The 25,244-nt window shown below is 41.4% G+C and overlaps 1 long non-coding RNA gene across 1 annotated transcript in view; it reads left to right on the forward strand.

Annotated features, from left to right (window-relative positions):
* LOC127058223 (uncharacterized) overlaps positions 1 to 25,244 on the forward strand; it is a 36,183-nt gene that overhangs the window by 8,092 nt on the left and 2,847 nt on the right. Inside the window, exon 2 of the long non-coding RNA XR_007776316.1 lies at positions 7,889 to 7,946. This is a non-coding gene — a long non-coding RNA (uncharacterized LOC127058223). The remainder of the gene's footprint in view (positions 1 to 7,888; positions 7,947 to 25,244) is intronic.

The raw sequence follows: 25,244 nt of genomic DNA on the forward strand, positions 1-25,244 counted from the left end.
GCCAGTACGTCCCTCGGCCCGCACCGCTTCCAGCAGCTCCCATTGGCCTGAAACAGCGAACCGCCGCCAGTGCGAGCCGCGATCAGCCGAACCTGCAGATGCGGCAGGTAAACAAACTGGCCCAGTCCGCCAGGGGCTTTCCCTACACAAGCGGCATCCCAAGTTTTGAAAACACTGCTATAGAACATGAATTAGTTACATCCTTGTTAGTATAAAAAAAATGGTATAGCGTCAGACTCTTTGTCCTAAGGGGAAAAGAACATGTGTACTGTAATTGTTTTTCACATCTTCTGCCACCATTGTACTATTGATGATTTGGATTTGGATGACCTTTCTCTGGCAGTCTGTCTATGTCAGACATCACGGGCTACAGAAAGTATTTTATATGTCTGAAAATTCTGGCAACAGTTCTAACTTGAGACTCTGAACATTTCAATATTTCTCTGTCCCTATTGGTTAGTAAACAAACTCTTCTCAGTTGATAGTTTCTGTTTGACTTGTGAGAGGGAGATGGTATTTCAGTATAATGTGGGGAATCCAGGAATAGTCTGGAGATAAATATAGTGATAAATGATCTCAATACAAAAGCCCCAAATGGTAAAGTACAGTATACTTGGAAGGAAGAAACCAGAGATCTCCAGGCAGTGTGAGTACAAAATGTGCAGAAGCAGTGCTCTTCTGGAGAGCACTCTCAGTTTTTTTTTGTTTGTTTACCCTTAGGCTTAAATTCTTTACCCTTGGGCTTATGAAGAAAGCCATTAGAATGTTAAACCACTGCAGTGTTGTCAGAGAGAACACCTGAAAGAACAACTCTAGCTGGTGTGAATTGCCTTGGTTCATCTCATTTGGACAATAACTCTGAAACCTAATGATGACAATTTAAAGATTAACACTTTTAGCTTTTCATTGTAGCAAAACATCTAGTTATTCTAGGATTGTGAAAATTGGGTAGAGTATTCTAACATTTGGAAAAAACCCTCCAGGCCTTAATTAATTAATTGTTTAAGTTTTTCTAGAAAAGAAGGAGTATCAGCATGGGGGAAGGTGATTGAGGTGATACAGCATGCATTGCTCTTCAGTGCTCCTGAGTCGTTGAAAGCATGTGTAAGCAGGGTCTGAATGAACTCTCCCCTGACAGCTAGTTGGGGAGCGGGAGAGACTTCAGGAGCAAACTGTATTTACATGCACATAACTACTTTGCATAGGTATCTAGAAAACAGGAGCTGTGGAGCTCCAAGTGATCAACTTTGGCTGGTATTGGGTTACAAATCACTTTAGTACTGAATGCAGGGGTAGTGAAATGTTATCGTCATTGTATGACTAAAGGGGAGCAGAACTGTGCTGAGCTTGTCCCAACTGAGGGGTCACCCTCAGCTGAAAGGAACTCGCTAAGCTTGGGGCTCAAATGCTAGACCCCTATGAAAGTAAAAGGAGTGGGGAGTTGGGGACAGTTGTCCTAGCGAAGAGGTCCCCGGTCTGATTTAACCTGTCCCACCCCACTGTTCAGAGATGGAGCTAAGTAGGCTTCAGTAGGAGCCTTTTGCTATTTTAAGTACTCGGTAAGAGCTGAAATCAGTTGTGGTGGGGCAGTGTTTCTGCCTAGCCTGCTGAGAGCTAAAAATCACTAAGAGACTGACCTACAGAAGTCACAGAGAGAGGTAGGTGGCAGCAGAAGGTAACTGACGGGTGGCGGGGTGGCCAGGCGGCGAGGAGCAGCGGCTGGCAGGGCGGCCAGGTGAAGCAAGTACTCAGATGGCAGAGCAAGCAAGGTGCCTTCTTCCCCAGGTGGGTCCCTGAACCCTGGGTCCTCACTGACCAAGGACAACCACTGTGAGTGGGGGTATGGTGAGGAATCAGAAAGGGGCACACTAAAAGAACTTTTGGTTGTAGACAGGGCCAGCTCTACCATTTTTGCTGCCCCAAGCAAAAGAAAGAAAAGCATGTGCCGCCCGAGGCATGTGCTTCCTCCACTGGTGCCTGGAGCCGGCCCTGGTTGAACACCAGAACATGAGGTAGAAGACTGCCCCGTGCACTCTGGGGTGGGTGTCCTGCTCACAGTTTATGAATCGTGCTTGTGGCCTTTCCCCTAATTCAGTGTTTCCCAAACTTGGGACGCCGCTTGTGTAGGGGAAGCCCCTGGCAGGCCGGGCCGGTTTGTTTACCTGCGGCATCCACAGGTCCAGCCGATCGCGCCTCCCACTGGTCGCAGTTCACCGCTCCAGGCCATTGGGAGCTGCTGGAAGCAGTGGCCAGTACGGCCCTCGGCCCGGCCCGCCAGGGGCTTTCCCTACACAAATGGCTTCCCAAGTTTGGGAAACACTGCCCTAATTAATAGTGGGTGACTTCCTTCCTTTCATTAAAAATTTCTTCTCTACACTCAATCTCTGTGCTTGTGAGTGGGGAAGTGTGGCCTCTCAAAGGTGCCCTGGGTGGTGTGTAATTTTCTCAGGTTACTAGTTGGGGTTTGAGCTGGTTCTGTGTTGTATTGTTGAAAAGGAACCCCTAGATATTGACCCTGGTTGCTGCCAGCTCCACCTGGCAGAAGGGTTACACATGTATGAGTTGGAGATCCTATTTTCCTAGTCATAAGATGGCTACAAATTATGGCTGATACAAAGAGTGTACTAAGAAAGATATTTAAATTACCTGTCCATAATAAAAAGATAGAATAAAAGCCTTATAACCGCCCACTGGGGCCAGCTAAACTCCTGCACTTACAGCATCGAGGAAGGGAAAAACAATCTCTTTGGACTAGGGATGAGAAAATGCACTTTCTGGCATTTATTCCTTTGAATATCTGTTTTGGGGAGAAATATCATTCTTGATAAAATAGCCTTTAAAATATATTGGTCACATGTCCTCTTGTTTGCTCTTCCCAATGGTAGTCTGAAACTGTTTTCTCTCTGCCCCATAACTGGAGGAAGGTGCTAAATGTAGAATGGCTGGGTTATGGGATTTGATTTTAGATGTCAGGATACCATTCTGCTGGATGAACACTTCATAGTCCTGAGACAAACAAGTGCTGGTATGTGGGTTTGTGTGCATACTGTTCTCATGTAAAATGGGCAGCTTCCACAAGAGGGTGTCTATACACTTGTCATGGTATAATTCCCCACTCTGAACCTTAGCATCCAAAAGATGGGGTACCAGCATGAATTCCTCTAAGCTCAATTACCAGCTTAGTACTTGTAGCGCTGCCACCAACCAGGAATTCTAGTGCCTGGTACACTCTGGTCCCTCCAAAACCTTGCCCGGGGACCCCCAAGACCCTAGTCCCTCTGGATCTTAACACAAGGGAAGTAAATCCTTTCCCTCACCGTTGCCTCTCCCAGGCTTCCCTTCCCTGGGTTACCCTGGAAGATTACTGTGATTCAAACTCCTTGAAGCTTAAAACAGAGAGGAAAATTCACCTTCCCCCCTCCTTCTCTCTCCCCCTCCCAGACTCTCCCTGAGAGAGAAAATAATCCTAACACAGAGACAAAATTAACCTTTCTCTGCCCCTTCCCTCCTTTCTCCCCACCAATTCCCTGGTGAATCCAGACCCAGTCCCCTGGGGTCTCACACCAGAAATAAAAAAACAATCAGGTTCTTAAACAAGAAAAGCTTTTAATTAAAGAAAGGAAAAAAAACAGTAAAAATTATCTTTGTAAATTTAAGATGAAATATGTTACAGGGTCTTTCAGCTATAGACATTGGGAATACCCTCCCAGCCTAAGTATACAAATACAAATTAAAATCCTTTCAGCAAAATACAAATTTGAACTCCTTCCAGCCAAATACACATTTGCAAATAAAGAAAACAAACATAAGCCTAACTCGCCTTATCACCTAGTACTTACTATTTTGAATCTACAAGAACCTGTATCAGGGAGATTGGAGAGAAACCTGGTTGCATGTCTGGTCACTCTCAGAACCCAGAGAGAACAACAACCAAAATCTAACAGCACACACAAAAACTTCCCTCCCTCAAGATTTGAAAGTATCCTGTCCCCTGATTAGTCCTCTGGTCAGGTGACAGCCAGGCTCACTGATCTTGTTAATCCTTTACAGGCAAAAGAGATATGAAGTACTTCTGTCTTATTAACTCTTACTTATCTGTTTATGACAACACCCTTGTGAGCAGGAACAAATTCTGAAAGAACCAGCATAGAGTATTTGATTTCTGTTGCATAACAGCTTACTGAACTTTGGACATAAGTTTCTTTTAGGAATAAAGTGCATGAGAGCAAAATAAAAACTATTGGTGTTGCTCCAATGTAACAGAATACAGCTTCCCCTCCAGCACCACCTATGACTCTGACAGTAGTAAGCATTCTCAATAAAGTAAACAGATTTAACTTAGAAGACACTGATACAAGTATAGTCTCGTGCTGTACTGTGTGCACTGTCATTGTTCAGATCCACTTTAGAAGAAAGCAGATGAATAAGAAGTGAAATTCAGTGCAGGGCCTATGCTTAGACACAGTCCATAAGAAACTGCATTCGATATTGGTTGAATTAGGAGATTTACTAAGAAATATGGTAATTTCAAGTCTGTGACTCAATATGAGTAGCTTTCTAGCTAATACTTTATCCAAGGATAGTGAAAACCTAATTAGCATTCAGAAGAACCTTAAACAAAGGATGGCCTGGGCAGTAAGAAATACCAACACCTCTTGTGTTCTTCAAGTGCCAAGGAAAAAAATCAAAATGATTGTAACACAGCATATGTGTAAAATACTAAATACACACAGAGAAACAGGGTGGATAAAAAGCAATGATTTTAAATTAAAAAAAAAGTTTTGTTTTTCTTTAATCAGATTTTTTTTTGATAAAATGCTTTTTAATCTAAAGAGAGTTTTAATTAAAATATATTATACCTCAAAGATATCTCATCATGGAATAGAGATTATAAATTCTAATTCTACAATATGCGACAATATATTCATGTAATGTTTAAGAAAAGTTTTGTAAATGAGTTCCAACAGTTCATGGATTAGGAACCCAATTTTATGGGATCCCAGGGGCTTGTGTATAGATTATTTAGGTTAATCTTTCTATCTACTCAATGGGACTCAATGCTCTGTCTAGAACAGAGATCGGCAACCTTTGGCACGTGGCCTATCAGGGTAAGCCACTGGTGGGCCGGGCCGCTTTGTTTACCTGCAGCGTCTGCAGGTTTGGCTGATCGTGGCTCCCACTGGCCACAGTTAACCATCCCAGACCAATGGGGGCTGCGGGAAGTGGCGCAGGCTGAGAGATATGCTGGCTGCCGCTTCCCGCAGCTCCCAGTGGCCTGGAGCGGCAAACCGCAGCCAGTGGGAGCTGCGATCGACCGAACCTGCGGACACCACAGGTAAACAACTGGCCCAGCCCGGCCTGCCAGGGGCTTACCCTGAAGGGCCATGTGCCAAAGGTTGCTGATCCCTGGTCTAGAAGATACCATCAGAGATGCTTAGTTTTGCTGTTTGAAGAAAAAAATCCATAATACATAACGTTGTTATAGTTAAATAAAACAATGTATATGTCTATCTGATGATGTTCTCTTAATACAGCATGGCAAGAAAATCCTCCAAATATTAATGATTAGCCTGCTGAATTGGAGATAGTTCACCTTCCAATGACTTCATAAATATCTGCTTCAATTACCTTTGCTAAATGAAATAACAAAGTAATCATTCATTTTCTGATATAGCTGTAAAACAAATCTGAAAAGTTTTCAAAATAAATCACTTAAAATGTGTAGTGTGTACCTTCTAAAAATGAAACCTACATCTATTCCTAAGAATATGTATTAAGGTTGTAACAGCCAACAAGAATGCACTTCTATGTAGAAATCCATGATTAAATTGAGTCTTCCTGACTAGTGATTTAAATCAAATCCACCCTGCAGAGAAATAAAAAATGCAAAATCAAGACCTGTGAAAATATATGTTACAAGTACCTCTAAGCACAGTAAAACTTTTCATGCAGGCTAATTGGTGTGATTAGGAACCTCATTCTGTAAAATCATGAGGTAGAATTGGATGATTCTGCAATGAGCAAGAGGAAAATAGCCCAGAAGGATGGCCCCATTTAAGATCTCAGAAACTTTTGTTAAAACGTTGCATTTCATGCTTATATAATGCTGGTAGGACTCCATTTTAAATCAGAATGCCAATGGACATTTGTACTGTTTTAATAACTTCTACTACTACTGTACATAATTATGCCAGTCTAGTGTGGTTTATTCACTACCAAGAGTCAGGGCCTTGGAGCTGTGCTCCAGCTCCAGGCAAAAACCTACAGCTCCACTGCTCCACGCTTCAGCTCCGGGCTCCACTCCAAAGCCCTGCCAAGAGTCCATGTTTTCATTATTACACACATCTGGACTAGGCAGCAAGGGTTGGGGAGTAGAAAGTGATAGTGTACAGACCCTGGAAGGTGAAGACAGGTAGTTTGAACATGCTGCCAGAGGCAAGGGGAAATCAGTGGATGGGCTTAAAGAGGGGAGTGAAATGTATTCCATGTCATGCAAGGAAACTGATATTCACAGCAGCATTTTGGATGCATTGAAGAAGAGGATTACAGGCAGAGACACCAGGAAGGAAGAGGAGGGGAGAGAGAAGAGAGAATAAATGCTCATTGTGGTGCGAGGGACAAGCCATTGTGCAAACTTATACTTCAGGTGATCTTTATAAAATTAAATTTGCTCAAACATCCTTTAGCTTGGGAATCAATTTACATAGCTGGTCACACTAATTATTCCAAGAGATTTGTTGATGTATGAGTGGAAAATATTTACGAGTGATGGGCGATACGGCAAACTAGCATTTTAGTACTGAAGTGTAATTAATGCCAAATGTGTCGTATGCCTTAGTCATTGAAAGGAATTTATCACTGATGTCTACAGACCATTCTCAGTGAGCAAAATACCACATCACCCTAAAAGGAACAGGAGTACTTGTGGCACCTTAGAGAATCTATTTCCCTATGTTAAGTTCTCCTCACACCTTCTATGGGTCATCTTAATTATCACTTCAAAAGTTTTTTTTCTCCTTTTGATGATAGCTCATCTCAATTGATTAGACTCTTCCTGTTGGTATGCATACCTTTTCATGTTCTCTGTATGTATAAATATCTCCTGTCTGTGTGTTCCCTTCTATGCATTCGAAGAAGTGAGTTGTAGCTCACGAAAGCTCATGCTGAAATAAATTTGTTAGTCTCTAAGGTGCCACAAGTACTCCTGTTCTTTTTGCGGATACAGACTAACACAGCTGCTACTCTGAAACCTGTCACATCATGCTAGTTAGACACATTTTAACTGAGCACTGTGGTTAAACTATATCAACAATACTTTCATCCTCAATAGTGTGACAAAAAGAATAGAACAGTTGTGTAAAAGGGGAAGCAACTATATCCAGGGGTTTACATTTTTTGTTGGGTAATATCCAGGGAAAAACAAGTTGACTCCACAAGCAAACAACAAAGATATTCAACACATTGTTGTCTTCAGTGGGCCTTTGCTAGTTTGTTTGGTGGTGATTGTTGTTTCAAAAAATTGCCCACCATTATTAACACTAATGCAGCTCCACCAGTCGTAGAAAACAGTGCAAGCTCTAGTGTAGACAAAGCTCCTGCAGCTGCCAGTATTTTTAACACGGTCATTTAGACTTGCTGGGAAAGAATCTGCAACTGTGTAATCCCGCATCTGTCCAAACTGCTCTGCTGGAGGTTGACATAGCGAGGGATGCCACTGTGACTAGCATGTTCCTGAGAAGCTTTGAGTGCTGTTTATGAAATAGACCTAGTATGTGCTGTTTAACATCTCTAATCAAAGCTATATTTGGCAGACACTGCATATAGTGTAAATAAAGTGGGACTAGAATAATTTATTAATCCAGTGTGTCTCTATTTCTCTCCCAAAAAGGATATAGCACTTTCCTCGAGTCCAAAGTTTCCTGACTGCTTGGAAGTTCTGACAATATGTAAGTCTGTATAATGTATGTTCCTTAATAAGTGTATTGCTTGAAAAAAATATTATGTATTTATATTGCAATATCACCTAGACACTTCAATTTGGGATTAGAGCTCTGTTGTGGTGTAGGTGGGGTAGACACATACAGCAAAAAGATAATCCATTTCCCCAAAGAATTTACTGGCTTATAGAGAACATGCTGATTTTCATCATAAGACAACAGAACAGAGCTAATTTATAAATGTTTGATATATATGTTTATTTTTCTGCTTTTTAGCTATTTGTTTATTGACATTACTCTTGTGCTGATCACTATAGTAATGACAAGTCTTGAGTCTTCATATTCTGATTGTTTGCTGTATCAACAAAGAAAGTATCAGGGCTGTGAGTTCAGGAAATTGAAAAACAGAGTCTTTCAATTGTCTTAAACCCTTCTTTTTACCTTCACTTGAAACATGAAAACCACCTATTCCCAGCACTGAGGGAAAATTGTAAAAGTCTCTAATCCATTCCATCAGTTTTTTCGGTGATTCCTCCTTTAATAGTCCTGTATAGTGAATTAATTACTAGTTTTGAGAATTAATTAACTAGTGTTTTTTTTTTTTTTTTACAAGTCTATCATAAATCACCTAGTTTGCCCTAGAGTGACTTACAGGTAACAGGTCCTTTGGTTTTGAAATGCACATCACTGAAAGACTGGTTAGTCTTATAAGCTGTGGTTAATTATAGTAAGATAGACTGTGTTTAGTGCAAGTAATTGCTGTGAAACATTTCCAGTATAGTGCATATTGCTTTTTTCCTTATTGTCTGCATATTTAGATACAGTTTACCCACTAGCTGTATAATATGTTTCTACCTCTTGCAGCCCCACTTATCCCCTCTATGATTTTTTTAACCTGCTTTATTGTGAAACAAAAAACCCACAGGCGACTGAATAATATATAGGTTTGACAATGGGGCCATTATCTATTGGTCCCCTGTGTTTTCAATTCTAGACTGTCAGGCCAGAGCAGATATAAGGGCGATGAATGGGAAGGCAAGTTGCACTAGTCAGCCATATCATCTGATAGTGCCGAAAACTGCCTGATTTATGGGATTGACAATGGACTACATGCTCCAAATATCAATCGTGTGTGTCGTTCAGTTCCCTGTGATATTTTTACAGAGTTTTCATGGCTTTGTCACTGGTTCAGATTTGGGCCATGTCAATATACAAAATACATGAATATCTGATGTTGTTCATTGGCCTTTGTAAAATGAGTTGGTGGGCACTGTCCAGCTCCTATAGGACAGATTTTCTTCATCGCAACAAACATCATCAAAGTTAGCACTCTTACTAAGCAGTCTCAGTAGAGGGGCGAGCATTAACTGAGACACAAAGGTGCTGGTCTGGGAGAAATGTACACTACCGCTGCCCTGCTGCATGTGTTAAAGGAGAACTTGGGCCCTAATGCTATATTACCAATATCTTTCACCAGCACTCACTTCACTCAGAAACATTAAACTCCAGACACTGAGCAGCCCAATTTAAAGAAACCTCTGTTTACCCTCCATCTCTGATCACATCATGAATGTGCAGGATTGTTTACCTCAAGCTGCACAGCAAGTTAGGTTTTTTAATTTTTTTTATTATTATTTTGGATTATAGCTTAGACTGAGAAAATCCAAACACTCAATTTACTGTGTGATCCAATGTAAACAAACCCAGGGTACACACATGCTATGAAAGCAGATGATACACATCCACTGATTTATTTATACTGGATCGGGCAGTAATATGAGTGTCCTTTCGAAGCACTATTTTTAGCTACTGAAAAGATTATTTTTTGAAATCATTGTAGTTGTAAAATGAGGAGCTTCTGGGTCGATCTGTTTTTTTGTATTTTTAATTTTAACATTGTCTCTTTATATTATAAGATGGACCTTTGCACAGTTTAACCACGGAACAGTGTATTGTCGTGGCTTTTGTGCTTGAAGAAAACAAAATAGTAATTCTATGATCCATATTCATTGTAGTGCCACACTAAGATGCATCAGCGAGGTAAGCATTGAATGTGGGGGAGGGTAGGAAAGAAGAGACAGGAGTTGATTCAGGGGGCATAACTATTCTCCTTCTAATATGATGGTGTGGGCAGTTTGGATTTAAACATTGACCTTGAACCTCTTCTTTATGATGCTCCTTTATGGGCAAGCAGCAAGCCCACAGTTTTCAAGATTGGGGTAGAAACTCCTGGCCCCCATTGAAGTCAATCAGAGTTTTGCCTTTGACAAAATATTACAGGGGACTGTCATTGGGACCAGGATTTTACCCTGCGTGCCTAATGTTGGGTACATAAATAACTGGTTTGATTTTTCAAAGGTGCGGAGTACCCACAGCTATGTCTGTCTAGTATGTATGTAGTATTTGAACAAATGGATATTTGAAAACAGTTGTGTTCACAAACAGACAATTAGTCAATCCTATTTTTGAATCCTCCTTCAGTTAATTACCAAAAGTCAGTTTTGTTGTCTCCTGAGAGAAGAGCAACAGCTACATCTGTCTTTGCAAACTCATTTTGTCTATGAATTTCCTCTTTAGCAGGAAGTCCCCTGTAAGAGGAGTCTCCCACCCAGTCATAAAGTCGGGAAGGGACACACCCGACCTACCCAAAACCACTGGACTCAAGTATGTTGAAAGTTCACAGTTTGGAAAGATAAACATCACAAAGACACAATGGAACTCTCATACTCCAAGATTCCCATATTCATCACTCATTGCCATTCTCATCATTCTGCCTCTCCTCCCTGTTTTATGGTGCAAAGGTTATTCTTTTAAATAGGAAGAAGAGAGCAAAATTTCACTAACGCAGGAATCAATCACTCTGTGCAGAAGCTATTTTTAAAACTGTGTTTAGAATAGTACACACTTTTTTCCTGAAACTTGTTCAAGATCATCATTCCCATGACACAACTTTGTGTTTGTGCATGTGTAATTCCTTTAGTGTGCTTTAGAGTTCAGAGAGAATATTAGTTCCATATGATCTGCCAATTGCTAAAATGATCATCATGTTGTCATTCTAAACCATAAAGTGAAACATCACAAATTAGTGCTTACAAATTAACACCAAAGGCACAAACTTATAACTGGAAATGATGCACAACGCTGGAGAAAAGCAATTTTCAGATAAAGTTTCTGAATGTGGGGGAAATTAATATTTATAGGAGCCCGTATGTATGACCTAAATAATATTGAAAACATCTGGGGGCATCTCTTCACCTGATGTAAATCATCAGAGCTCCACTGAAGTCAATGCAACTGTGATGATTGACACTGACTGAGAATCTGTCCACTAATGTTGAAAAAAAGTAGACTATTTTTACAACGTAAGTGGCATACAACAGAATCCTATTATTAGGATTCATTTGTATGCCAGTTGCATTTACATGATCATTAAGGCAATCTTCGTTTTTATGTCCAATTATCAGTATATGCAGAGTACAAACATGGGACTTTTCAAAGTGGATGTATTTGTTTCAGCAAAATCTGAGTTTTATGAGAACGAATGATTTATACTAAAGCAGGTCAGCCAGGTTACAATTGACCTGTACATATTGGCAGTCAGCAAGGGATGTCATTCTTTCTGGCTTCTAAGAACAGAAAAGAAATTACTTCCAATCTAGTCTTTGCACCCCAGAAAGCCCAGTGATCAGTGTAAATGAGGGCAAACACATTGGCATGAAAAGGAACTCTCTTACTGGAAAATAATTTTTAATCCATCATCCCAAATTATCCCTACAAGTGGCGATCAATAACACTGAACTTCACTACTCTGTTAATTAAAAATGTCTAGGATGTCCATGTCTTTTAATATAAAATCTCTGTCTGACCTCTCATTACAATTCCCTCCCAATTTGCCCTCAAACCTGCAGATCACAAGCCCGCTTTGCAGGGTCTATGTGATTTTTTTACTGACACCTCCTCTCGTCTGCCATTGCAAAAGTTACTAAATGACTGAACCCTTTTTGCTGGTAGCATGCTGAGGAAACGGCCTCCTGATAGTAGAAGACAACACAGAAAAGAGGGGATGTCTAAATGCCGGCACCTTAATGGGGTTGTTCCAAAAAGCCTGCTCAAAATGACACGTAGGTATGCATGAAACAGCCATTTGTGTGCTTATCTGCTGATCCAGATGCAGGACAGAGTCCTACTTAGATGCCCTGTTTGGAAACTGGGCTCTTGCAGAAAAGGCTTATGGTAGTGAGCATTACTATTAACAACCAAAAATCTCCATGACTAGCTAAGCTTTTTCTGCATTTGTCATCTTCCCATTTTCGTAATGTTTCATATTTGTTAAAAAAAATCATATTTCTAATAGGAAAACTACACTTTAACTTGGACCTTTGGACCTTTTATGTTTATGTTTTGTTACATCGTTGCATGGTTTAGTGTTGGTTTATATTTTCAGCATTTGCGTTGTGGTTTTAAGACTGTTCCATAATGGCACTGTGCTTAGTGCTTGAACAGATATATAACTTATATCTTCCTTTATGTTGGCCAGCTCAGCCCCCTGTTCCACCCCAACAGTCTAATTTCTGGGAAATTATCCTAGCAGCTAATATTTGACATGAATTAGTAATCCGTTTTTCAAGCCAGTATTGAGTTTTGTGCTGGGACACCTGTTGGAGCCTGGTATTGTATATACATGGCTAAAAAACTGACTGTTGCCCTCTAGTGGTTGATATAAGGTTCGATGATGAAACAGTTCAACAAGATAGACCTCTGTTAGTCATACTGGGCATATGGTCACTAGGGACATGGCATTAGATAGAAATTCAACAACCATCTTTTAATCCTGTCATCATTAGCTGGACTTGCAGCTTTGAGAGGAGGGATATAGACAGGAAGGTAGAGAACAAGTGAAGAAAATGAGACAACTGCAAGAGGGGGAGGGAGAGAGGGCTTTTCTTTTTTTTAAATATTACCAAGGGAAGAATAAAGATGGATTCACATATTTCTAAAAATAGATGTCAGTCTGGTCTCTGTTGGTTTTTCCCTTCTTCTTTCTGAGCTTTAAAAGACATAATATACCCTTGGCTGTATTTTGTTGCACAACCAATTAAGCAAACATGAAAGTTAACAAACAGTCCCTCCCCCACCTCCCAGGTATGTTTACACATGCAAGAAAAAATCACCTGATAAAATTCATACCATAGTGCAATGGTTCCCAAACTTGGGGGGCTGCTTGTGTAGGGAAAGCCCCTGGCTAGCCAGGACAGTTTGTTTACCTGCCACGTCCACAGATCCGGCTGATTGTGGTTCCCACTGGCCGTGGTTCACTGCTCCAGGCCAATGGGAGCTGCTGGAAGCAGCATGGGCCAAGGGACATGCTGGCTGCTGCTTCCAGAAGCTCTCATTGGCTTGGAGCAGCGAACCGCGGCCAGTGAGAGCCGTAATCAGCTGGACCTGCAGACACAGCAGGTAAACAAACCGGCCCAGCCTGCTAGGGGCTTTCCCTGCACAAGTGGCGTCCCAAGTTTGGGAAACACTGCCATAGTGTTACAATTTATTTATACTATCAAGGCAGTGTGTAATGCAGCAAGACCGTTGACCAGGAATTGGCAACCTTTGGCACGGGAAAAACCGACCTGGCCCACTAGGGGCTGTTTACCTTCAGCGTCCGCAGGTTTGGCCGATTGCAGCTCCCACTGGCCACGGTTCACCGCTCCAGGCCAATGGGGGCTGCGGAAAATGGTGGCTAGCACATCCCTCGGCCCACACTGCTTCCGGCAGGTCAGATCAGACCCGTGCTTTGCATGGCTTAATTAAACATCAATATTTAAAAAGAAAATAATTGTTTGCAAGGTTTTCTATCTTTTTTTTTTGCTATCTTCCATGCTCTCAAGTGCACAGGACATTCATCAGGTTGCACCATTTATATTGGTCTTGTGCTGATCTGTTCTGGGTTCTGACTGTCTTGTTGATGGATTTGGCTTCTTTCTCTATTATTTTACATCATGCTTCTCTGGTTGCCTTCTTTTTCCCTTTCCAGGTGCTGTCCGTATTATCACTGGTTGTGGAAGTCATATTGGTGGCATCTTTAAAGCGTGTCCTAAGTATGTCCATATGTCCATAAAATGATAGACATTTTAACCCAATCACTGACACTAACTCACGTGTGTTTTGTACTTGTGTGGAAAAAGGCTCAAAACATTTGGGGATATGGAAGGAATGATACTTGCTGCATTGCTGTAGTCTGCTTCTAATATTAGAACAGAGTGAGCAGTTCACTTCCTGGAGACATCAGCTAGCTTTGTGTTCTGCAGCTTTTTTCACTGGTATCAGACATGTGGAATAAATTATTATAAATTGCTTGTTAATGTGGAGTACCACCAGGATTTGTAATACTTAATCCTTTTATTCCAGTGACCAGTGAAGTCTGTATTAAGCAAAATAGTGTTACATCACTGGCTTTCATTAATACTTTGACATAAGAGTATTAATTTTATTTAGTGTAATTATGGAATGTAACTTCATATGTTATAAACTTTAGGAATATGGTAGTTATTCTTGTGTACTACGATAGTGCACTGTAGTTGTTCTGTATAATTCATGGGCACCAAAAGTGATATTAGAGAAGTTAAGGTTATAACAAAGGTTTCATTGTATAGTAAAGCTCTTTTAGTAACTTAGTTGACTTATTCTGTATTTTCATGGTGTGATGGGGTGCACCTGGTCTTTGCTGCTCCCTGCAGGAGGCCCCACAGTCTTGCTACACTCTGCGCCAGAAAATGAGTACAAAGGTGGGTCCTCCAGGCCTGCCTCTAGAGGGCTCCCAGGGCCTAGGTAAAAAGAACTGCAGGGCCTTAGCAGGTCAGTTCCTGGCTGGGACCGTGGGGTGGGGCACAGTGCAGTGCAATGCTACTCTTTGGTCAAAGAGACTTGAGTTTGGTTCTGGCTGCATCTGCATAAGCTGGGAGAGAGAGGACCTGAGAACCTTAACCCTGAGATAAGGGGTGAAGATAAAGGGGCCAGGTGGGAAAAGGCCCAGGTAAGAAGCAGCAACAAATTGAAGTGAGCACTACGTGGCTTCTGTTTATAGGATCTCTGGTTTGGAACCCAGAGGAGTGAGTGAGCGGGCTGACTTCCCCCCGCTAGCCACTGGTGAAGGAAAAGGGGACCAGACTCATTTGAACATCTGAGCAAAAGGCTGCATTTAAAGAGCCCAAAGCTGGGGCTGAAGACCCTGATGAGGGCAGATAGACAGTTTTGTTGGGCTTGTATTATCCCAGAAGGGGTTAATTTGGACTTTGTGACTTGGACTGAGGGTCAAATCACTGAAGACCCTGACCAAGATTAGCTGACAACCTACAGGGGGCAGCAGGAGCAGGAAAAGGACTGCAGTACTGCAAAGATGCTTGAGGTGAGTGCCCCTGTTACATGTGGTTGTACCTGAAAGCAGAATTTGCTCCCTCCGTTCTCTGTTTTATGGGTAATTTTATTTCTATTTCCATATTTTTTGGCTTCACAGATTTTTTTGTTTTTGTCCTTTTTGCATTCCTTTAACTAAAAATAGATTTATTTTAAAATAATATCTTGCAGGATGTCAAGTATCAGAGGGGTAGACTCTGTTAGTCTGGATCCATAAAAGCAGCAAAGAGTCCTGTGGCACCTTGTAGACTAACAGACATATTGGAGCATGAGCTTTCATGGGTGAATACCCACTTGGTCGGATGCATGTCAATGACAAAGTGGGTATGCATCCGACGAAGTGGGTATTCACCCATGAAAGCTCATGCTCCAATACGTCTGTTAGTCTATAAGGTGCCACAGGACTCTTTGCTGATCTTGCAAGATGTTCCTAATGGACCTCTCTGTATTTAAAAAAAAACTAACAACAATGTAAAAGAGAGTTGTTCATGTATACAAGGCAGTACTGTCCTTGCCACAGTGCGTTTTAATGCACAGTGTCTATTGGGAATCTGTCATTCCATCACAGCCCATGTACACATTGTGCACTACTTAATATATGCAGAAATCATACCCCCAAATGGCTCCTGTCCCTATGCACGAGGACTACTATGTGTTGAATGTCCTGTGTGTGATATGAAGAGGAACAAACACACAAATTTATGGCCAAAATAGACTGGAGAACGGAAGGAGGCGATTGGAGGCTACACACCATGATGATGATTGGGATGGAGACTTTATTCTCCAGTATGTCTGTACAGCACCTAGCACATCTTGAATATGATTATTAATAAATTCCCACTGCTCCTGAGCTGGCAGTAGCTCCTCTATAGCTATCTCTGTGTAGGTGGGACTTCGTGTGTTTTGGGGGTGTATGTGGCTGAATGGAAGGAGTTAGAGCCAGGAAACAGGCACTATAGAGTGTTTTGTGTTAATTTGGCCATATTTTACTAAATAAGGCTATTTTGACGTTAAAATACTCTGTTCTTGTTCTCAGTATGGAGACTGAAACCCCAAAGCATGATCTTTCGATAGTTTAGTTAGAGAACCCTTCTTTATTCAAACCATTTACAACCAAGAATTCTTGGGTAAAGACAAACAAAAAATAATGAGAAGAAAACAGGAAAGAAATAGGTTAATTTGTTTTCTGTCTGATGGTTCAGTTCCTTCATTCTTCACCTATCTCCTCCTCTTGGATAGCAGTGGAGGCAGCGGCTCAGGTGTTAACAATGTCAGATCCAGTTAACTCTAACTGCTGTGTGCTCTTTTTTAATCTGCAATACTAAGTAATTGTTCTCCCATTCTTACAGAGTTCTAAGAATATTAGCCTAAGTGAATCGTTTCTGTTTAAATCCAGTAGGCCCCAAGCCAGTGGGTTTTGTTTTGGGAGAGTTTTGTTTGGGGTGGTGGAATCTCAAGAAGAAAATAGGACAGCCTCCGATAATGGAGGAAAAAATGTAGCTGTCAAAGGAAGAGAGAGAAAAGAACAGAAGGCGGTTTTGTGGAGCTTTAGGACAACAAATAGGCTCCTTGTTTACATAGTTTAAGGTACATTACAAACATTATTTTTTGGATAGTTGGCCAAGCAACCAAAGGCCGTACTTGATGACGTTTCTATATATCCGTATGTAACATGATGGCTTTTGAATGCTTCATCTAATCAGTTCCAAATCGTCATGGATTTCATCTAAAAAAAAGAATTGGAAAAAGTACAGAGAAAGGCGACAAAAATGATTAGGCATATGGAACAGCTTCAATATGAGGAGAGAGGGGGAAAAGACTGGACCTGTCCACCTTAGAAAAGAAATGACTAGGAGGGAATATGGTAGAAATCTATAAAATCAGGAATGTCATGGAGAAATCTTATTTGCCCTTTCATGTAACACAATAACCAGAGGTCACCCGTTCAAATTAATAGGCAGCTGGTTTAAAACAAACAATAGCAAGTATTTCTTCACACAGCACACAGTCAACTATGGAACTTTTTTGTCATGGGATGTTGTGAAGGCCAAAAGTATAAATGGCTTCAAAAAAGAATTAGATGAATTCATGGAGAAGAGGTCCATCTGTGGCTATTAGCCAAGATGGTCAGGGATTTAACCACATGCTCTGGGTATCCCTAAGCCTCCATCTGCCAGAAACATCTGTTTTTGACAGTGGCCAGTGCCAGGATACTGGACTAGATGAACCAATGGTCTATCCAGTGCTGCGAGTCTTATGGAATGTTTTGGGCACCTGGTTCCTGGCATGTGGCAGGAGAGATTGGTGGCGGGGGTGAGGAGAACAGAACCCCCAAGGTGTAAGGGTGTAGGGACTCTCTGAAATAGAGAAAACTGGGAGGTGGCACACCAGGAGATTGTAGGGGGAATGGCAGGAGGGCTTCATGTGTGCAATAAGTTTGGTCTACAGTAGCAACTAAGAGTATGTCTACATTGCTGCTGGGAGCATCCTTCACAGCCCAGGTAGATGCAGATGTTGCAGCATGCGTGGCTGCTTTGGCTTGCTGCCCTTGTCTCATCCCCTGGATGTGAGCTCAAGTGGCTAGCCCAAACCACTGCCCGGGTCACAATGTCCACACTGCTATTTTTAACATACTAATTCAAGTAGAGCTAGCATGAGTCTGTCTGCTTGGGCTGGAGGAGACACTCCCAGTTGCAGTGTAGACTCACCCTACATGTGCAACCCTCTAATAAAGTAAAGAGCACTAGCTTTGGGTGTGTTGAAGACCATGAACATCTGGAAAAAGGAGTTTTGCTGATTTGGAGACTCTTTTGTCGAAATCTTTTCTTTCTGGCTTCATTTAAATTTAACACTGCTGGCATGTCCCATTCATCTCAACATTATCCTGCACTTCCCTCCCACCCCACACCCCATGAGAGAACTGATGCAGAGTGTAGTGTCTGTAAATCCAGGGAAATATAATGCTGCTTTAAGCAGCATTAACTTTTGCACCTCAGCTCCCTTTCCTGTCCCCCACTGCCTCATTGTTGCACATAACCACAGCAGGATTCTTAAAGCAGATGGGTGGAATAAGGGGGCCCAGGACAACATGCAGAGGGATAGGTTTGCAGAGTCCTTCGCAGATCTTGGGGTTCTGAACTGTTACAAGGCCATGACTCCTTCCCCTTCCATGCCACCTTTAATTCTCTTCCTGAGTGAAAAAATGTGTCATAGTTGCTGCTATATTGAACATGCTGCTATTTTGTTGAAACTTTTTCCTTTTGGAGCGTTTTTCTGTAGAAGGGAACGATGTAACTGGTGTGCTCAGTGTAGAGTATAAAGAGTCACTTAATATAAAGTGCCACTGGCATCTCAAGCACTATGTTGTGTTAGAAAGTGGGAAAATTGTTCCTTTAATGTTTAATTTTTGAAAAGTGTGGGAGGTTTAGATTATACTCCCATTAAGTCACTGAAGATCAAATGCAAACATGACCAAAAGCCATTGCCACATTTTAGATCAGTGGTCCCCAAACTTTTCCTCTCACCCCCCCCCAGTAATATAATGTGTCTGCACCCCGCTCCTCCCCCAAGCCAGGAGTGGAGCCGGGGCCAGGAGCAGAGCCAAGGCTGGGAGTAGAGGCTGGGAGCTGAGAGGAAGCTGGCAGCTGAGCCATGGCAGGGATGCTGCCAGACTAGGGGGCTAAACTGGGGCTGCAGCTGCGGCCAGGGGCTGGCCTGGAGTGGAGCTGGGAGCAGAGTGGGGCTGGGTGCTGCTACCTTCCCGCCCCCTCATGGGGACTGGCCCGGCCCGCCCGGGTGTTCCTCCATGCCCCCCTTGGGAGGTGTGCCCCACAGTTTGGGGACCACTGTTCTAGATCTACATTGGCAAAGGCAAAAACATTCATAGTTAGGGCTGCCACTGCAGCCTTAACTCATTCCACTGTTATTAGGTATGAGAGCACTTATGATACATAGCATCATAAACTGATCTCCAACTTCTGCAATACCTACAGCCATAATGGGGTGCAATGGTAGTCCTAGTTCAGAGTGCCCTTCTTGAATGTGGGATTGTAAGAATATTTCATGTCAGGCAAAAAATTACTGCTCTAATGGGATGTGACCCTCCGCTCCTATTAGTGTAGGCAGTGCAGCTCACTGACCATCCTTACAAATATTTCTGCCACAGGTTTTCACATCTGCTGGGCTATTCTTGCTATTGGTCCTAGGATTGAACTTTTCTGTGATGATCTTCAGAGCCCACATTTGATGAACTTAAGATACTGAATAAAACTTTGGGTTAATTTTTATAAGGGAGGAGGGAAGGCTTATTAACAAGCCAGTACGTGCTTTTATGTTCTATTCACTTTCTGCTGATTGGTTTTACAGTGGACAAACCACCAAGGGATCTATTTGAGGGGCACGATTATACCTATCTAAATAAGAATAGTGATTTTATGTTATCAGTGATTGTATTTTATGCTATTACATTGAATTGTGATTTTTGCCTGAATAATAATTTGTTGTTCATCTGACTGTAGTCAGGACTGCGTTTTGCTAATATTAATGTACCACATACATTATTTAGCTGTTAACTGTGTACAGGAATGATCAAACAAAGGCTGAGACAATTTACTCAATTACTGTCAGTGTTCACCCCACATTAATGATCAAAATACAATACACAGAATGCTGCATATATAAATGAATACAACAGGAAGGATTAACTATATAATTAATTAACTGCGGTGAATTATCCTTGACCGAGTGTTTCTAAAACATGCATGTAAGAGTAGGTAACCACTGAACGTGAATGGCATCCTGATTCTTTAATCTACGCCTGCTATGCAACAGAGAAGCAGGGGTTTTACTTTTACTTTTGGTGAATGCCTCAAGATCTGAGCATGCTCTGTTGAGGCAGGATACAGAGCAGACTGCAGCTCTGTTCTGTGTCTGTTAAGGAAGTGAGCCCCACCTCAGCTAAAATGGGCAAAACATCCCTGGTAAACAGACCATTGGGCAGAGCTTTTCACAATTAGCAATTACTCCATAAACCCAAGCTGGCCTCTGCCCAACTTGAACTGAATCTTTATCCTCCTACACCATTTTGTTTAGAAACTATTTTTATTTTTGAACAATAATACTCACTAGCAACACCCATCCTGAAGGACATGGCCTTTTCTTACAGCAATCCCAACTCTTGCATAAATTAGCAATTACCATGCCATCCCTTCTAACTGAAGTGAAACAGGCCTGTAAATGATGAAAGTCAGTGACTAATATTTAATAACCTGTACATTTTAATTAATGAAAGGGGAACAAATTGCTCTACAATGCCGTATTGTTAAGCTCTACCCCACACAAAGGGTTCCTTCCAGTTGTTATGACAATACGTTCTTCATGATGCTGTTCTGGAAGGCAAATGAGTTGGAAATCCATCAATCAGGGGACAGGCTGAAACATCCAGAAATCATTTGTATTCCCACATTGGACTCAAACTGAGTCCCAGCGACAAAAGGCGAGTGTTCTGGTGTTTTCAGTTTCTGAGAGCGGGATCATGCCGTAATTTAGTTCTGGCAGCTCATCTCCTTTGTCATCTGACTTCAAACTAAGCCTTGAATCCTGCTTCAATAAATGCTTAGAGCAGGTGACAAGGATGGGGAATGGGAGATTTGCAAAAAGCTCTTTGCAGCATTATGAGCCTGGGCTTACTTCCACACTGGCTCAGGCCCTGGTATAATTTACAACTTGAGCGGGGCTAATTTAAACTCTGCCAGCTGCCTCTGGCCCCCACCAGGGCCAGTCCGTTTACTGGAGATTGTCAGACCGCTATGGTGCAGCCACACGACCTACAGCGGGAAGAGCATAGCCAGTTCTATACCACTCACCAGGACTCTCATTAACTGCTTGTTTACACCATGTTTCTAGTCTCTTTGTGTTGCGGTAGTGGGCCAAGGTTCTGAGATATGTCCTATTAAAATGGAAAGCACAATATGTATCAATAACCCAAAACATTCTGAGCGATATCGAACAAATTTAAGGGTAAGACTGTGTGAGTCAGGACTGCATGCATGAGGAAGACTGTTCACATAGGATCAATCCCTAGCAAGGAACAAGGCTTTGAGAAGCAGAGAGCAATATGAAGCTATAAAAAGTATAAGTCAAATACAAGGGAAGAATGGACAGTTGAGTCAACAATCAAAATTTAATAGACATTTCTTATCAGTGCAAAGTACAGGACTGTGAGTTCAGTTTTTCTGTAAGTGTTTGATAGTTACATCTTTCAAACTCATTTTGGTTTTGTCATCAGATTGTTACGTCACGGCTTGGAGTTCATCTAACACCAAAGGAACTAGTAGCAGAGCTGTGTGTGTGTAAAGCAGGTGATCCCTCCAAAATTTTAGAAAAGTTTGCTCTGTTAAGATTAAAATGGTCAGTCTTTCATTCAGAGCAGTTGAATGTGCAAATAGCAGATTTAAATAGTATCAAATTTTTCCTCTGGGAGAGAATAACAAGACAATTATGGAAAGAATATTTCACAAGACAGACTAGATGCAAAACTCACAGCAAAGTGCTGAAGGAAATAGTGTGGGGAGCCATCTTTAGTTCTTGTGTAAATGTCCCAGAATGAAAAACTTCTGGTCTGATGTTAGAAAAATAATCCAAGAGTTATTTTAGGAATATAGCTTCCAAATTCCTACTTTTAAGGTGTAAATCAAGCAAATGTCTGGATTCACTGAAATAAAACAATGATACCAGTAGATAACTGTTCAGAATTATTGTGACTGTGGCCAGCAAATGCATTTCATCGCTATGGTTGCAAAAACAAACACCAACCAAAGAATTGTAGTTGAAGAGAATAAAATAATTAAGGGAAATGGAACAATTTTACTACCTGGGTTAGATTAACTGAATTATCTGAGGAAAGATGAACTAAGTGGGGTGAACTGGATACAAATACATCACTTGATTCCTAACCTCTCGATTGATATTGCCAAGTAGGTTTCAGATTCAGTTAAAAACTCGGACCTCACTTGGATCCTTCAGTCTGAAACCACCCCATATATGAATGGTGGATGGGAGAGAGTGGCTCCAAATCTCTAGCTCTGAGCTCAGCTCTACAGTTGGAAGGGACTTGTTTTCTACGTCTGCTTCGGATGCAGCCCAAGATGACAGAAATTTCTTGAGAACACCTGAGCTCCTGAACCTTCTGCCATTCCAACTTAATTACACCCCTAATTAACCAAGTACTAAAATACTGTACTGTTAAGAAAAAGTGTAATTTTTCTATAAAACGTAAATAGAAAGATTTCTTTTAATTATTGCAACAGGGATTTTTAAAGAAAATAGATGAAGGTTAAAAATGAAAACAAAATGGGAATAAAGAAAAAGATTAAGAACAAGGAAAAAGAGAAAAAGTCAGATGCGGCTGAGAAAACAAAAATCCTCCATAAATACCAATCTCAGTCCCCTGTCTTCTCTATCTGTATTTATCTGTTTGGGGCCCTACTCAGCCAACCCTTGCTTGTGCAAGTTCTTGCTATCGTGAGTAATTCCACTGAGGCAAAATCTCTACATGACTATTCCAACCTCCTCCCCTTCAGCCTTGATTGTGCAAAATGCTTCTGGCAAGATCCTCTTCCTGGCTCATCGTTCTGACTGCTTCAACCAGTCTTTCCATTACTTCACCAGCTACCCACTCTCCACTGCGTCAAATACAACCTTCCTTCCTTCTACCTTTATGGCCGTTCATGACTTAGAACGATTAGGGTAGATGGGACTATTAATCTATCCTGAACTAGACTGCCACCTTTGCTCCATCAACCTTCCCAGTTTTTACCACCCACCAATCAGCTTCTCCTTTCATTGCCTTCTCCCTTATCATACCTTTATGCATAAAGTAATCCCCCCACCCAAAAATCCATAAAGTTAATATCTTATCTTCACTCCCAACCCTCTTTAAACCTTGCTTCTTCCATGATGCCTAGGAAACCTGACATCTGATCATAAATGCACTGTAACTACTGCTTTACTGTACAGTAAGCATTTTGCTGACACCTCGTCCTCCTGTCCCCACCCCATTTGCTTTGTCCACCTGTTCCGTCTGGTCATAAACCAAAATTTTAAGCTCCTTAGGGCAGGGACTGTCTTTGTACTTCATAGCTGTTTGGTGTTGTAATAAATAAAGAGAAGGGACATCTCCCTTTGATGGACACCCAGCCAGCCAGTTAGCTGTAAAATCCCTCCTGGTAGCTGTTCTTTACTTGCTTTACCTGTGAAGGGTTAAAAAGTCCCCCAGGTAAAGAAAAAAAGTGGGCACTTGATCAAAAGAGCCAGTGTCAAGGTTGAATCCCAACTCTGTCACTCTGAGTGCAGAAGTGGGGCCCGCAAGGATTTTAAAAATTAATATTGGCCACTCGAGGCTTGTATTAAACTCCCAAGGTTACAGCTTTTCTCAGACCTTGGATTGGTAAACACTGCCACCACCCAAATGCAACAAAACCCCCTTTTGAATCAAGGAAGGAGCACTTGGGAATTCCTCCCTGGGGGGTGCCCTCAAGCCCTTTTACCCTCCCTTCCCCCCGGGGAAGAGCTGAAAAAGGAAACAGGTTTGGATTTTTGGTGTCCTAAAAGGTTCGTGCATGTTGTTAGAATTTTTTAAAACTGATAATCAATCTTCCCATTGGCTCTTTTGGTCAGGTGCCCACTTTTTTTCTTTACCTGGGGGACTTTTTAACCCTTTACTGGTAAAGCAAGTAAAGAACAGCTCCCAGGAGGGATTTTACAGCTAACTGGCTGGCTGGGTGTCCATCAAAGGGAGCTGTCCTCCCACTTTATTTATCACAAGTGCCTATCACAAAGTGGGGTCTCCTTCCTTATTAGTGCCTCAAGGCACTCCTATTACTACTGTAATACAAATATACTATATTTGTACACTCATATTTGCGTAGGCACTGAAATCTGAGGGTTACGCATGCAGTATAAAACCTAAGCAAACAGAATAGGATAAGGACTAGTTTGTAAGTAATCATTTTCAGGATTGCCCCCTGAGATTGTAAGAGCTTTGTGGCAGGGATCTGTCTTCTCACCTGTTTGAAAACTCCATTCACATGTATGGCACTACATAAATTACAGATGCTAGTTATTGTTAATATCACGATACCCTCTTTGACTCTTATGCTTGGCAGAAATAATCAAATAGCACGTTACATTTTCAAAGCAGTGTACAAACAATTACCGGTATTTCTTTGGCAAGCAAATAAGTATCTGCATCCCCTTGGTACAGTTGGGGAAACTGAGACAGGCAGGTTAAATGATTTGCATTAAAAATAGCAGAAGCGGGGAATACAACTGAGAAGTTCCTGGCTTCCACTACCATGCTTATTGTTCTAGACTATGCTCCTGCTAAAGAAAAACATGATCTCTAGACTTACACTGAAACTAAGCAATACAGACATACTTTAAAAGAGACTGTGGATTTAAGTAATACATTGATGCACTTCCAAATATTTTTGGCACCACTCTATTTAAAAGTAAAAGATAAAGTTCCATATTTGTATTACAGTTTATGGATAGCCATAAACTTTACTGCAAATGTTTCCTCGCTGGAAAAGAACTTAAATTCTAATCAGAGTTGCATAAAATCTAACCCACCTCATCCAAATTATTTTGTACCGTGAATGGTGCTGAAATATACTGAAACTAACAACTTTCAAATAGTTTCTCTACTTTGACTGTATATTTTATGTTTTTAGAAAAGTAAATCATATAAAAGTATTTCCCCCTAGTCAACAATAAAATGACATCATAGAGAGAGAATGTACACAGTGCAGAAAGTGTCCTGCTGGTTTGTATTAGCTTCTCTGGTCAGACACATCCTATGTAGCATTAGTTAAGATTTACCAGTTTGAAAATAGACAGGCA

The sequence above is a fragment of the Gopherus flavomarginatus genome, chromosome 9 (genome assembly GCF_025201925.1).
Source record: "Gopherus flavomarginatus isolate rGopFla2 chromosome 9, rGopFla2.mat.asm, whole genome shotgun sequence".
Taxonomy (NCBI): Eukaryota; Metazoa; Chordata; order Testudines; family Testudinidae; genus Gopherus; species Gopherus flavomarginatus.